The following is a 12382-nucleotide window of genomic DNA, read 5'->3' on the forward strand; positions in this document are numbered from 1 at the left end:
CCACTACACTCAGTTCCTGGGATCTCCCTATTACTCTGGAAACACAAATGGATTCTGACCCTCTGAAGTTTGATGGCATCGAGGTGAATTGTGCACAGGTGTCCACCAAAGCCTTATATCCCTGTGGTTCTGATGTGCCAGGCCTTTGAGCCCATACCGTCCTATAAACTCTGTTGTGCCTCTCCTCCACCTGTCTGGAGGCAGGGCCCCTCTTACTCCGAACAGGATGCTCATCATCAACAAGCCTGTTTGGGGCTTGACAATCATTTTGGCATCTTTTCAATCCCTCCAGAGACAGTGACTCCACCATTGCCCTGTGCAGCCTGTTGCAGGGCTTAGCAACCCTCCGGGGAGAGAAACTTCAGAGCTTTGTCCCCTGTCTTGCTCCCCAACGCAAATGCTGGGGCTGGAGGAAGCTGTGGTTGGCAGCTCCCAGCTGCCAGGGAGTGCATTTGAGTCTGTCAGCACAAAATGATATTGTGATTGTTTATGCAAAATATATCACAGAGGAGGCAGCTGGAGTGTTGTTTTTTCTTCATTTTCTTTTTCCTTCCATGGTAAAGTTAGGTGCTCCTGCGTGACAGTGATTGCAAGGGGCTACATGCAAGACCTGCAAGGTAAAATGGTCACAAACCAGGAGGCCCTCCAGGTAACATGCTGTTCCAGTTTCCACTGGGCAGCCTCCTAGATGGCATAGATGGGCTTCAAACTCTTGTCCTGTAAACAAGGATAAAAACAATGGAGGTCTAGTCCATGTGAGTTGCTTGGACTCATATCTTGAAGACAGGCACTCTGTTCAGATTCAGAGAGGCCCTGCAAGCATGCATCTAAGCAGGTTTTCCATCTCATTTTCTCACCTCTTCCCCGTGGTCATACAGGAGAAACCACTGGATGTCTTGTGGTGTGTATTGCCTTTCCTGAGCAGGCCTCACTGGGGAATATTTTCTCCTGATGTTTGACAACCTTGTCAGTACAGGTGGGATTGGAACCTGTCCTTCATCCAGGACAATATTTTGTACATCGTGCCAAGCAGTTCCATGGATATCAGATGTTTTTTTCAGCAGCAGAGATGTCAGCCTGTGGGGAGGAAGAGAGATTATCTGCATGTTGATGTCGTTCAGCACCCATGTCACACAATATTTGTGTCTCGTTGTCTTTCTAGGTAAGCAATGCTGCTGTGCTCCGTGAGTTTCATTTTCCCTACTGAAGTGATTGATGCTGGCACTTGTTGAGTCCTTAAGTCAGCCACTTCACCCTTCACCAGCAGCCAAGTAGGTGCAGTGCTTGTCATAGGGACTGAGATGACTTCAGAACACTTTGCACTGTGTCCACTTCTACACCAGAATGCCTGACACATACGGGCAAGGTGGTGGAAGTATCTCAAAGGTGTAACAAAGTCTCTTCATCCGTTGTCATTCCACAGAGATCAGAAATCCTTGTAACTCAGAAAGAATTGATAGTTTCATAGCCTAATGGCAAAGACTGTGGCAGGTTGCAACTCCAACCTCCCATTCAGAAGTGATAAACCCCACAAAACCAATAACCAGCCAGCAGTGAATGTGCTCACAGCTTCAAAAGCAACTCTAGAAACAGATACCAGAGAATTGCATCCAATAACCACCCAACCCAGATCAGCAACATAACAAATGTTTCTAAGAATCCAGATCGATCCATTAAAACATCAACCCTTCAAGCCTCTCAAATTAAAGGTCTGTGACTCTCCCAGGTACACTGTTTAAGTCAGACCTCAAATAAACACTGGGGACCAAATAACTTGTCTATGTTTAGCGTGTGTCTGGAGCTTAAACTGGAGCAGTTTCTCTATCACCTGCTGACCCCTCCCCAGCAGAGAAGAGGAATGAAGAAAATGAGAGGAAACCTACAGGTTGAACCAAAAATGGCTTTCATGAAATAACAAAACTAACAAAAATGCCATCATAAATGATAAAATACTCAGTCCAGAGCAGCACTCACTAAACAGGAAAACAGTGCTCAAAAGCAGGAGAAGGAAGAAGAGCAGGGTCAGGAGAAGCCCACTCAGGAAGTTCAAGCAGGAGAAGGCTCTCTTAGCAGACTTAATCTTTACACTGAGCATGTGATTTAGTTGGAGCAATTAACGAGGCAGGAATTATAAAATAGGTAGTTCCAAAAAGCCCTGCCCACAAATGATATACAAACTAGTTAACCTTGGGTTCTAATTTGGTTGGGAAAACCTTCACAAGGATGCTTATGGGTGATTAGTCAGAATCAGAAAATTGGAAAAGTTCAGCCACAAAATGGCTTTGTCCCACTTACAAATAAAAGGCAGCCCAGAGCCATAGGGAATGTCTGTTCTACTCACAGTGGAGTAGGAGTTTTGATAGTTGAGATCTTGGTAAGCAGCCTGTGGTGCCTGGGGACATCTTGTTCCCCATCTGCCACTATGAGGGTGTGCCTTTATCAGCCAAGTCTGAAGCTCCCCTGCCCTACCACTGCCCCCGAGGCCATCATCACAAAGATGAGCTGCAAACCTCCAGGGAACTAGCTCTGGTCCTCCCCAGCCTCCGCAAGCCTCATGAGCCCTAATGGCTCCTCCTCACACTGCCCAGGTACAGTGATGAATGTGCTGCTCCTGGCTTTCAGGCTGATCCTACTCTCTGTGATGGATGCTGCTCCACCAGTTGGTGCTGGCACTGTTTTGTCACCATTAATTTCTCTAGAGGAATGGGAGAACTGGTCCACAGAGAGCTGGGAAGGTGGCCCCAGCTCCCAGAACCTTGTATTTGCTTTGTAAACCATCTCAGGAGGTCCCAGGGCAGAAATCCCCAAATTCAATCCCCAAAGCAGCCCGACATGTTCCTTATGTGTAAGGGTCTGGGACGGTCCAACCTGTTGATCCTGCTTGCTGATAAATCTTCTCTCTCCATCTCCCAGCAGCTTCCCTAGCTCCAGTTGCTCAGTTCCAATGGGATGGGAGGGAACAAAAAATGTGAAGGAAAAAAAATTGGAAAACTCATTAGGAAAATATATTAGAGGCAAATTTAAAAGTAGGGACCAGCAGCAGAAGGGAAAGGCTCAGGAGTCCCTTCCACCAGTTTGGCAGCATCATTATGTTTCTATGCTGGGGTCCCACCAGCAAGGTAGAAAATCAGGCTTGTGCCTCCTTCCCCCCTCTGATGGCAGTACCCACAGTGCTACAAGGGACCTGAGGCTTCCTGAGCACTTCCTCTTAAATCTGGGAATGGCCCCAGGGCTTTGGGGACTGCAAAGCACCCTGGGCCCTGCAGAGCTGTAGCAGTGATGGGGGGGGGGGGTTATTGGCAGAGGCACTGGGGCTGCCAGGGGGCACGGGGCTGCCAGGCAGATGCTGCATCTATTTTCTCCTCCTTGTTCATTTTGGTCTCTGTGTGGGTGGCTCATGTGAACAGAAAGGTGGTGGGGAAAGCACTGGCTGAGAACAGCCTGTCCTTTCAAACACCTCAACTTAAGCCAGTGATTTGGGTGCCTTTACAGGGCTCATGTGAGCCCACGATTATCTGGAGAGCTGCAACCGCTAGCTTCACCCCATCTTTCTCTCAGCACATTTTCCCACCATGAATCACAGCAGCAGCCTCCTAGAACAAATACGTTTCGACTCTGTCCTCATTCCTATTGTTGTGAACCATCTCAGAGGTATTTGCACCAAAGCCACATCCCAAAGGTCATCTAAGTTTCATTAGTCTGGCACAGCACTTGTCAAGGGACATGGATGGGGAGAGGTGGAGTTTGCAAATCCCCCATCATACTGCTGCCTTCTTCCCTGCATCCCCCAACTCCTCATGGATGTCAGGTCAGGGATGCCACATCTCAGCCCTCGTCCCACGGCACTAACAAATGCTAACGGCCAATTAGCAAATCTCCCACCAGCATCCACGTTGTGGAGATGCCACTAGCCATCAGGTGCTTGTCTTCCACGTAGAAAGGAGGGGGAAGAAATTAGAAAGGAGGTGGAGGGGAATGAATAATGAGGTTGGTGGGGATTCTGTGGACCCTGGAAGCATCCCACTGGGAAATGTGTGGAGAGGAGGAGTGGGGGGAAAGACCCCTGATGCTGCCAGTGACCTGAAATCCCCCAGTACTGCAGAGAAAAAAAATCCCCCAAACATCTCCCAGACAAACATCTGCTCATCAAGCCTGTTTTTAACCAGACAACACACCAGTGGAAAAAAATAACTTCATCTTCTTCTCCAATCCATTGTGATAAATGGTTTGGGTTTGTTTTTTTTTTTCACTTGGTAATGGCAGATAAAATCATGATTAAGCCACAAGCCTTAAATATGAGGCTTTATCTGAGCCAAGCTTGGAGCCTGACCTTTACTGTGGTTCAGTGCCACATTCTCTGTTGAGCACAAGTGGCTTTCACTACTCAGAGCAGGTGCAGCACCCAAGATGCTTCCAAGGTGGCACAAGGGCCAGGAAAGAAGGGAAAGCAGGGAGAGGGAATTTTCCTGGCTGGGGACCCAAGGGAGAGCTGGAGAGGCTCATGCATGGATGGGTTGCAGCACATGTGGGTTACAGTAGCCAGTGCTGTGGCAGGCAGCTGGGCACAGATGTGGTGAGAGCAGCCACGGAACATACACCAAGCTGCCACTGGGCTCAGACACCTGCAGGTGATGTCACCAGCTCCTAAAAATTTCAAACCCTTGCCTGCCTCTCTCCCACCTAGACAGGGGTGTTGCTATTCTCCCACCCACAGTTGTGTTGGTGACATGGTGATGGACCAAAGGAAATTCCCTCAGCAGCAGCCTCTTTTGGACGTCGCAGTGGCTGAGAATAGTCCTGTTGTGACCCAAGTGATCCCTGGGCCAGAATACACCCCCGGGGGTGTTCCTTGGATTCAGTGTTGGCCCAAAGTACTTTGTTACCTGGTTCATGGTATTTCAAAATGACTGAAGTAATATTTTGTTCTTAATGAGGCTGAGTGACAATGCCTTGGATGACATTAATTATCTCACCTGGATGACAACCAGGACTGCTACCTCATTAGCACATATCTACGAATTAAAGATGGGCCCACAACTTTTAGCAACCTCAAAGTGCCTTTTTTAGTGGCTTAAATACTGCAGCAAAGATATTTGGGCTCTGCTGTGTGACGGCAGGGAGATGTTGCTGGCAGCAGGGGGTCAGTGATGGGCTGCCACCAAGGAGAGATGGACGGCCTGGGAGAGAGCAAGCCCTAGAGCCCCTCTCACCACCAAGGCATGGTCCAATGGCAAAGGGCAAAAAGTGAGTAAACTTGGGTTTACTACAGAAGAAAAAGCGAGCCACCCACTCACCAGGAAATCTCTCCTCTCCGTGTGGGTGGTGGAGGCCCCAAGATGAGTTATCTTTAAAGGGCAACTCTGGGGATACCTAGAGATCTTCATCAGCGTGGAGTCGGCGCACGCTGAGGAGGAAACATCGCTGCTGCCGAATGGGGCTCTGGGGCTTTGTGCTGGGGTTTCAAACCTGTTTTAGCAGCTTATCTTAAAATACTTTAGAAGATAGGAGCCTGCACCTGACAAAGTCCTTTCTGTGTGGAACCATTCCCATGGCTGTTGCTAGCCCTTGGCTTCTCCTGGGAATAATTTTATCCTTTTTCCTTCTGTGTCTCCTGAAGATGTTTGTGCAAAAGGGTGGCAAGAGCATGTGCCTGGTGCAGAGGCTCCTCCTTAAAACTATTTAATAGAAAATAACAGGGCACCTCCTTAAAACTATTTAATAGAAAATAACAGGGCACAGCCAACTTGAACCCAATCTCAGAGCTCTGCTCCACACCAGAAGCTACAGTAATTTGCAGAGCCCAGAATGAAAAAAAAAAACAACCCAGACTTTTGCTTGCAATTTCCTTAACCCAGTGCATTCCTGCAGGCATCCTCAGAGAACACATATGTGCCCAGTATCCCGGGGATGCTTTCAGCAGGAGATTGAAGGTAGATGTGATGCCTGCTAAGTGAGGAAGGATGCATGGCAGATTATAAAGCAAAACCATTATCTACCATATACAATGATGTGAAACTCCTACGCCTACACAAGCACCTTCTCCACTGACATTTAAGCTATAGAAGCACCCACCCAGCTGGTGGCACAGCTGGAGAGGACACATCTGTACCACAGGAAAAAGATTAAAAAAAATCACTACCTTGAAGTAGTAGTAGAAGCAAACATGCAGGTGAAAGCTCCATCCTACTCATAACATAGGCTTGGCAACCATAACTTACATATGAACAAATATACCAAAAAAAAACCCTTGAGCCTGGCAGTGATCTTTGCCTGGACAGAGAACAGCTGGTCCCAGCTCAGCATAGGAAAAATATTACCACCAAAACAGAAGAGGAAAGGGGGAAAAAAAAAAAAAGTAACCCCAGCACTGAATGTTTATATTTCCACCAGCTACAAGGAGGTTTCTCCATCTGATCTGCCTCACAATGCAACTTACTCCAGCTGAGTTATGAACCAGCTGCTTAATGTCAAACCCAAAGGCTTTTCCACATGCTGTAGAAAGCCTGGCAAGAGGCAAAACAGGCTGCACTAAGTGGTAATCTGAGAGTTGTTTGTCATAAAGGCAGGCAGAGGAGCCCCAGCTGCAAGGAAGGAAACATCATGCATTGCTCTGTGACAAGGAAAGGAACAGAAAGCCCTTCAGAACCTAACCCATCTATGCCCATTTGAAGCAAGCTCAGGACCTGTGCCCTTCCTCAGAATCCAAAACTGTACTGCCTGTCCCAGGCTTAGCTCACTTAGCCAGTCACAGAATCTCAGGGTTGGAAGAGTCCTCTGCAGATCATTCAGTCCAACCACTCCTGCTAAAAAAAAGGTCACCCACAGCAGGTTGCCCAGAATCACATTCAGGTGGGTCTGGAATATCTCCAGAGGAGGCTTCACTACCTCTCTGGGCAGCCTGGTCCAGGGCTCCAGCAACCTCACAGGAAAGAAGTTCTTCCTCCTGTTCAGGTGGAAACTCTAGACTTCCACTTTGTGGCTGTTGCTCCTTGTCCTGTCCCTGGGCACCGCTGTGATGAGTATGGCTCCACGCTCTGGACCCCTTGCATTTTAGATACTGACAGACATTGAGAAGATCCCCTCCCACTTTGCTCTTCTCCAGGCTAATCATCCCCAAGTCTCTCCGCCTTTCCTCCTTACGGAGATGCTCCAGTCTCCCCAGCGTTTTTGCAGCTTCTGCTGGACTCTCTCCGGTAATTCCCTGTCCCTCTTGAATGGGGAGCCTAGAACTCGACGCAGTACTCCAGGTGCGGCCCCTCTAGGGCAGCGCAGAGCGGGTGGAGAATCTCCCTCGACCTGCTGGCCGTACGCTTCTCCACGCACCCCAGGAGACCATTTGCCTTCTTGGCCACAAGTGCACATTGCTGGCTCACAGGCACCTCCTTGTTCCCCAGTGCTCTCCGGTGTCTCTCGGCTGGCCCTTTCTCACCATGAATCACTGTAATCGGGGGAAGCGGACCCCCGAGAGAGGGACACGCAGGGAGCTAAAGCCAGTTCTTTGTCTCCCTCTTGTGGATAGAAGCGCAAATGCAAGCAGTGCCTGGAGCTCTGCTGAGCATTCCAGCGGCAGAGAGCAGTGCGAAAGCCTCCGCAACGGCGAGCTCCTCACTGCAACGCGGGGAGCAGCGCCTAAGGGGGGGCGAGGAAGAGCAAAAAAACCCAACAAAACAAAACCAAACCAACCCAAAAGTCCGCGACACAAACCCTAACCTATTCACCTATAAACCAAATTACCATAGCAGGTGGGCATTATGGTCTCCACCCGGCAGAAGGGCAAACTCCTGGTGCCAGCTAGAATGGAGATGGGAATACAGACAGGGGATGAAATGTAGCAGCCTATGATGCAGGCCACCGGCTGCAGTGAATGCCTCAGTCTCTCCTTGGTACCAGGGAACAGTACACGCTGTGAGCAGGTAGATTCTCTACTCAAAAGAGCAGCACAGCTGGAAGATGAAGTTTAAAGATTAAAGGATGAAGTTCACAGACCCAGAAGAATCAGGGAAACAGAAGATGAGACAGACAGGCGGTGGCAGGCTCTGGCTGCCCTGATGGAGAGACAGGATTACCCACTAAAAGACACTGAGGGTCCAGCCCCTATCAGATTGAGGCCAGTAACTTAAAGGAGAGGAAGGAGTGGAGGCAAGTCCATGGTCAAGGCAGTAAACAAACTCCTGCCTTCTCCACCTCCCACTCCCCAAACTTCCCCTACTCCCTCAGCAAAAGGTGGTGGCAACAAGTCCCCACCCGACATGGTGAGAGCGTTGCTTCAGTTATTAGCAGTGCCCCCCAGTTGCCTTTGCAGAACAGGTTTGCTGTCCTGCAGGTACAACTGGCCAGCCAGGAAGCTGAGTCACCTGGCTTGGAGAAATTTCCAAAATTAAGGAAGCCTAAGCCCACCATACAAATATCTTACACCAAAAAGAAGAATTGTTGGTATAGGTGACTCCCTTTTGAAGGGAACAGAAGGCCCAATATGCAGACCTGACCCACTCCAAAGGGAGGTCTGCTATCCACCAGGGGCCCAGGTCAAGGATGTGATAAGAAGGCTTCCCTCCCTGGCATGGCCCACAGATTACTACTCATTGTTAACTTTCCAGATAGGCTATGGTGACCTTGGAAGAAAATTAAAGGCTATAAAGAGAAACTTCAGGGCCTTAGGTCAACTTGTCAAGGGAGTGGGCACGCAGGTAATATTCTCTTCCATCCTCCCTGCTAAAAGGACTAACCCAGACAGAATGAGGAAGACTCACCTGCTCAGCTCTTGGCTTCAAGACTGGTGTCTCCAGCAGGATTTTGGCTTTTTTGACCACAGGTCCCTCCACATGATGACAGATGCACCTCTCTCCAAGTGGAAGAAGGTTTATATCACAGGGGTTGGCGGAGCTCATTAACCATGCTTTAAACTAGGTTGGAAGGTGGGGAGGGTGAAAGCCAGGCTTACTATAAGCAAGCCTGAGACAATTGTGGGGCAATGTGTCAGCTCCACTGCTATCTCAGGGAAGGTAGATAACAATGTGTGCTGGAGAGGATACAAGACAATGCACATCAGGGTGGGAGACTAACAAGGGCCTTCAGCCTGTTACCTTGAAGCATGCTGAGGACACAGAAGAACTCTTTAAGTCTTACAGAGACGGACCACAGGAATCATGTATTGAGAAATTGGCATGTGCAGAGCTTACTGCTAGATTGGTGGCCGTAGAAGATGCTGGGAATGGTCAAACTGCAAGAGTGAAAGCTGGCCAGCCTGATCTAGGGTAGGGTGTCCCTGGCCATGGCAGGGGGGTTGGAACTAGATGATCCTTGTGGCCCCTTCCAACCCTGACTGATTCTATGATTCAATGCACAGAGCATGGGGAACAAGCAGGAGATATGCATTAAGCTGAATAACAATGGTATAATTGCCATCACTGAGACATGGTGGAACAGCTCCCATGACTGGAATGTTGTCATGGATGGCTACGTACTGTTGAGGAAGCATAGACCAGCAAGACAAGGTGGGGGAGTTGCTCTCTGTGTGTGAGAACAACTGAAATGTGCTGAGTTCTATCCAAGGGGGGGAAGGCAGAACAGGTTGAAAGCTTGTGAGTAAGAATTAATGGATGTGGGAAAGGAGATGAAATTGTTGTGGGGATCTACTATAGACCACCAAACCAGGAGGAAGATGTTGATGAAGCCTTCTACAGACAACTGGAGATAGCTTCTCAGGCTCCTTGGTACTAATAGGTGACTCCAATCACCCTGCTATTTGTTGGGAAGATCACACAGCCAGACACAGCCAGTCCAGGAGGCTCTTGCAGTGTATCAATGATAATTTCTTGATGCAGGTAGTGGAGGAGCCAACAAGGAGAGGTGCATTGCTGGACCTCGTGCTAACTAATAAAGAGGGATTGGTTGAGGGCATTAAGGTCAGGAACAGCCTTGGGATCGGTGATCATGACATGGTGGAGTTGAGTATTCTACAGGGTAGAATCAGACCAGCAAGTAGAATTACAACCCTAGATTTCTGCAGATCTAACTGTGCTCTTCAGAGACATGCTTGCAGAAACCCCATAGGCTAAGGCTCTAGCAGGTAAAGGAGCCCAGGAAAGTTGGTTAATTTTTAAAGGTCATTTCCTCCACACCTAAGCTAGGTGTGTTCTCCTGAGTAAAAAAAATCAGGTAGATGTGCTAAGAGACCTGCATGGCTAAGCAAGGAGCTCCTGAAGGAAATCTCAGGGAAGAAAGAAATTTATAATTCATGGAATAAGGGATTTGTAACTTGGGAGAACTATAGAGAAGTTGTCAGGGCACATAGGAAGGCAACAAGGAAGACCAAAGCCCTCTTGGAACAGAGACTGGCAAAGGAAGTAAAAGAACAATAAAGGTTTCTTCAAATATATCAGTACAAAAAGGAAGAACAAGGAAGGTGTGGGGCCACTGCTGAGTGAGGAGGCAGCCTTGATAACTGAGGATGCAGAGAAGGCAGAGTTGCTGAATGCCTTCTTTGCTTCAGTCTTTACACTGAAGGTTGAACTCCCCTAGGTACTCCAGACCCTGGATGAAGGAGGGGAAGCCTGGAGGAGGGGATGCTCCCCACTGGTCAGTGCAGACTGGGTTAGGGATCAATTGTGCAAATTAAACATTCACAAGTCCATGGGCCCTAGATGAGATGCACCCAAGGGTGCTGAGAGAACTGGCTGAGGTTATCACTCTGCCACTCTCCATCATTTTTGCCAAATCATGGCAGACAGGAGAGGTGCCTGAGGACTGGAGGAGAGCCAATGTCACTCCAGTCTTCAAAAAGAGCAAGAAAGAGGTTCCAGGGAACTATAGACCAGTCAGCCTCACCTCCATCCCTGGAAAAATGATGGAGCGACTCCTGCTGGAGGGCATCTCAAGGCACTTGGAAGAGAAGAAGGTTATCAGGAGTAGTCAGCATGGATTTACCAAGGGGAAGTCATGCTTGACTAACCTGATAGCATTCTATGATGACATAACTGAACGGGTAGAATCAAGAAGGCCAGTGGATGTAGTCTACCTTGACCTTAGCAAGGCCTTTGACACTGTCTCACATGATATTCTAGTGAGCAAGCTCAGGAAGTGTGGGATGGAAGAGCAGACAGAGGGACTAGGAACTGGTTAAAAGATAGAGTTCAAAGTGTGGTGAGGTAGAGTTCAAAGCTGGAGAGCTGTAACCAGTGAAGTCCCCCAGGAATCAGTGCTGGTTCCAGTCCTGTTCAAGATCTTCATCAATGTCACTGATGAGGGAACAGAGTCTCCTCAGCAAGTTTGCCAATGACACCAAACTGGGAGGCTTGGCTGATACAGCTGAAGGCTGTGCAGCCATCCAGCGGGGCTTGGACAGACTGGAGAGCTGGGCACAGAGGAACCTAATGAGGTTCAACAAGGACAACTGCAGAGTCCTGCACCTGGGAAGGAATAATAAACTGCAACATTACAGGTTGGGAGGTGATCTGCTCGAAAGCAGCCCTGTGGAGAGGGACCTGAGAGTCTTGGTGGATAACAGGTTATCCATGGGACAGCAATGTGCCCTTGTGGCCAAGAAGGCCAATGGGATCTTGGGGTGTACAAGAGTGTATTCGGTAGATCAGGGGAGGTTCTCCTTCCCCTCTACTCTGTCCTGGTGAGACCTCATCTTGAATACTGCATTCAGTTTTAGGGTCCCCAGTTTAAGAGGGACAAGGATCAGCTGGAGAGGGTCCAGTGGATGGTTATGAGGATGAGTAGGGGACAGGAGGGCATGCCTGATGAGGAGAAACTGAGGGACCTGGGGTTTTTTAGTGTGGAAAAAAGAAGACGGAGAGGGGATTTAATAAACGTTTATAAACATCTGAGGGCTGCTTAGGAGTGGGGGGACAGGCTCTGCTCACTTGCTGCCTGTGATAGGACAAGGAGCAATGGGTGTAAGTTGCAGCACAAGAGGTTCCACTTGAACACAAGGGGGAACTTCTTTACTGTAAGGGTCCCAGAGCACTAGAACAGGCTCCCCAGAGAGGTTGTGGAGTCTCATTCTCTGGAGACTTTCAAGGCCTGGCCTATCTGAGTGTGTTTCTCTGTGCTAGATTGTGTGGTCCTGCTATGGTAGAGAGGTTAGACTCCTTATATTCCTTTCCAACCCCTAATATCCTGTGATCATCCTTTTTTCCTATAATTTCACAGGATTATAGACAAGGACAGTGCATGAGCACAACTGTGAGCAGCATCAGGATAACTGTAGGCTGTAAACTCCCCTGGAGCCACCCCCTGTAAGGAGCAAAACCCAGCACAGATGCTGCTGCATTCAAGCTGCCTTCTAGATTTCTTTAGAGTTTGTATAATTCAGGTAATCCCTGTTGTTTGGATGTTCAACATAATAAAGTCAAGCCAGCCTTCTTTCAAACCT

Source organism: Pogoniulus pusillus, chromosome 7, assembly GCF_015220805.1.
Source record: "Pogoniulus pusillus isolate bPogPus1 chromosome 7, bPogPus1.pri, whole genome shotgun sequence".
In the NCBI taxonomy this organism is placed as follows: domain Eukaryota; kingdom Metazoa; phylum Chordata; class Aves; order Piciformes; family Lybiidae; genus Pogoniulus; species Pogoniulus pusillus.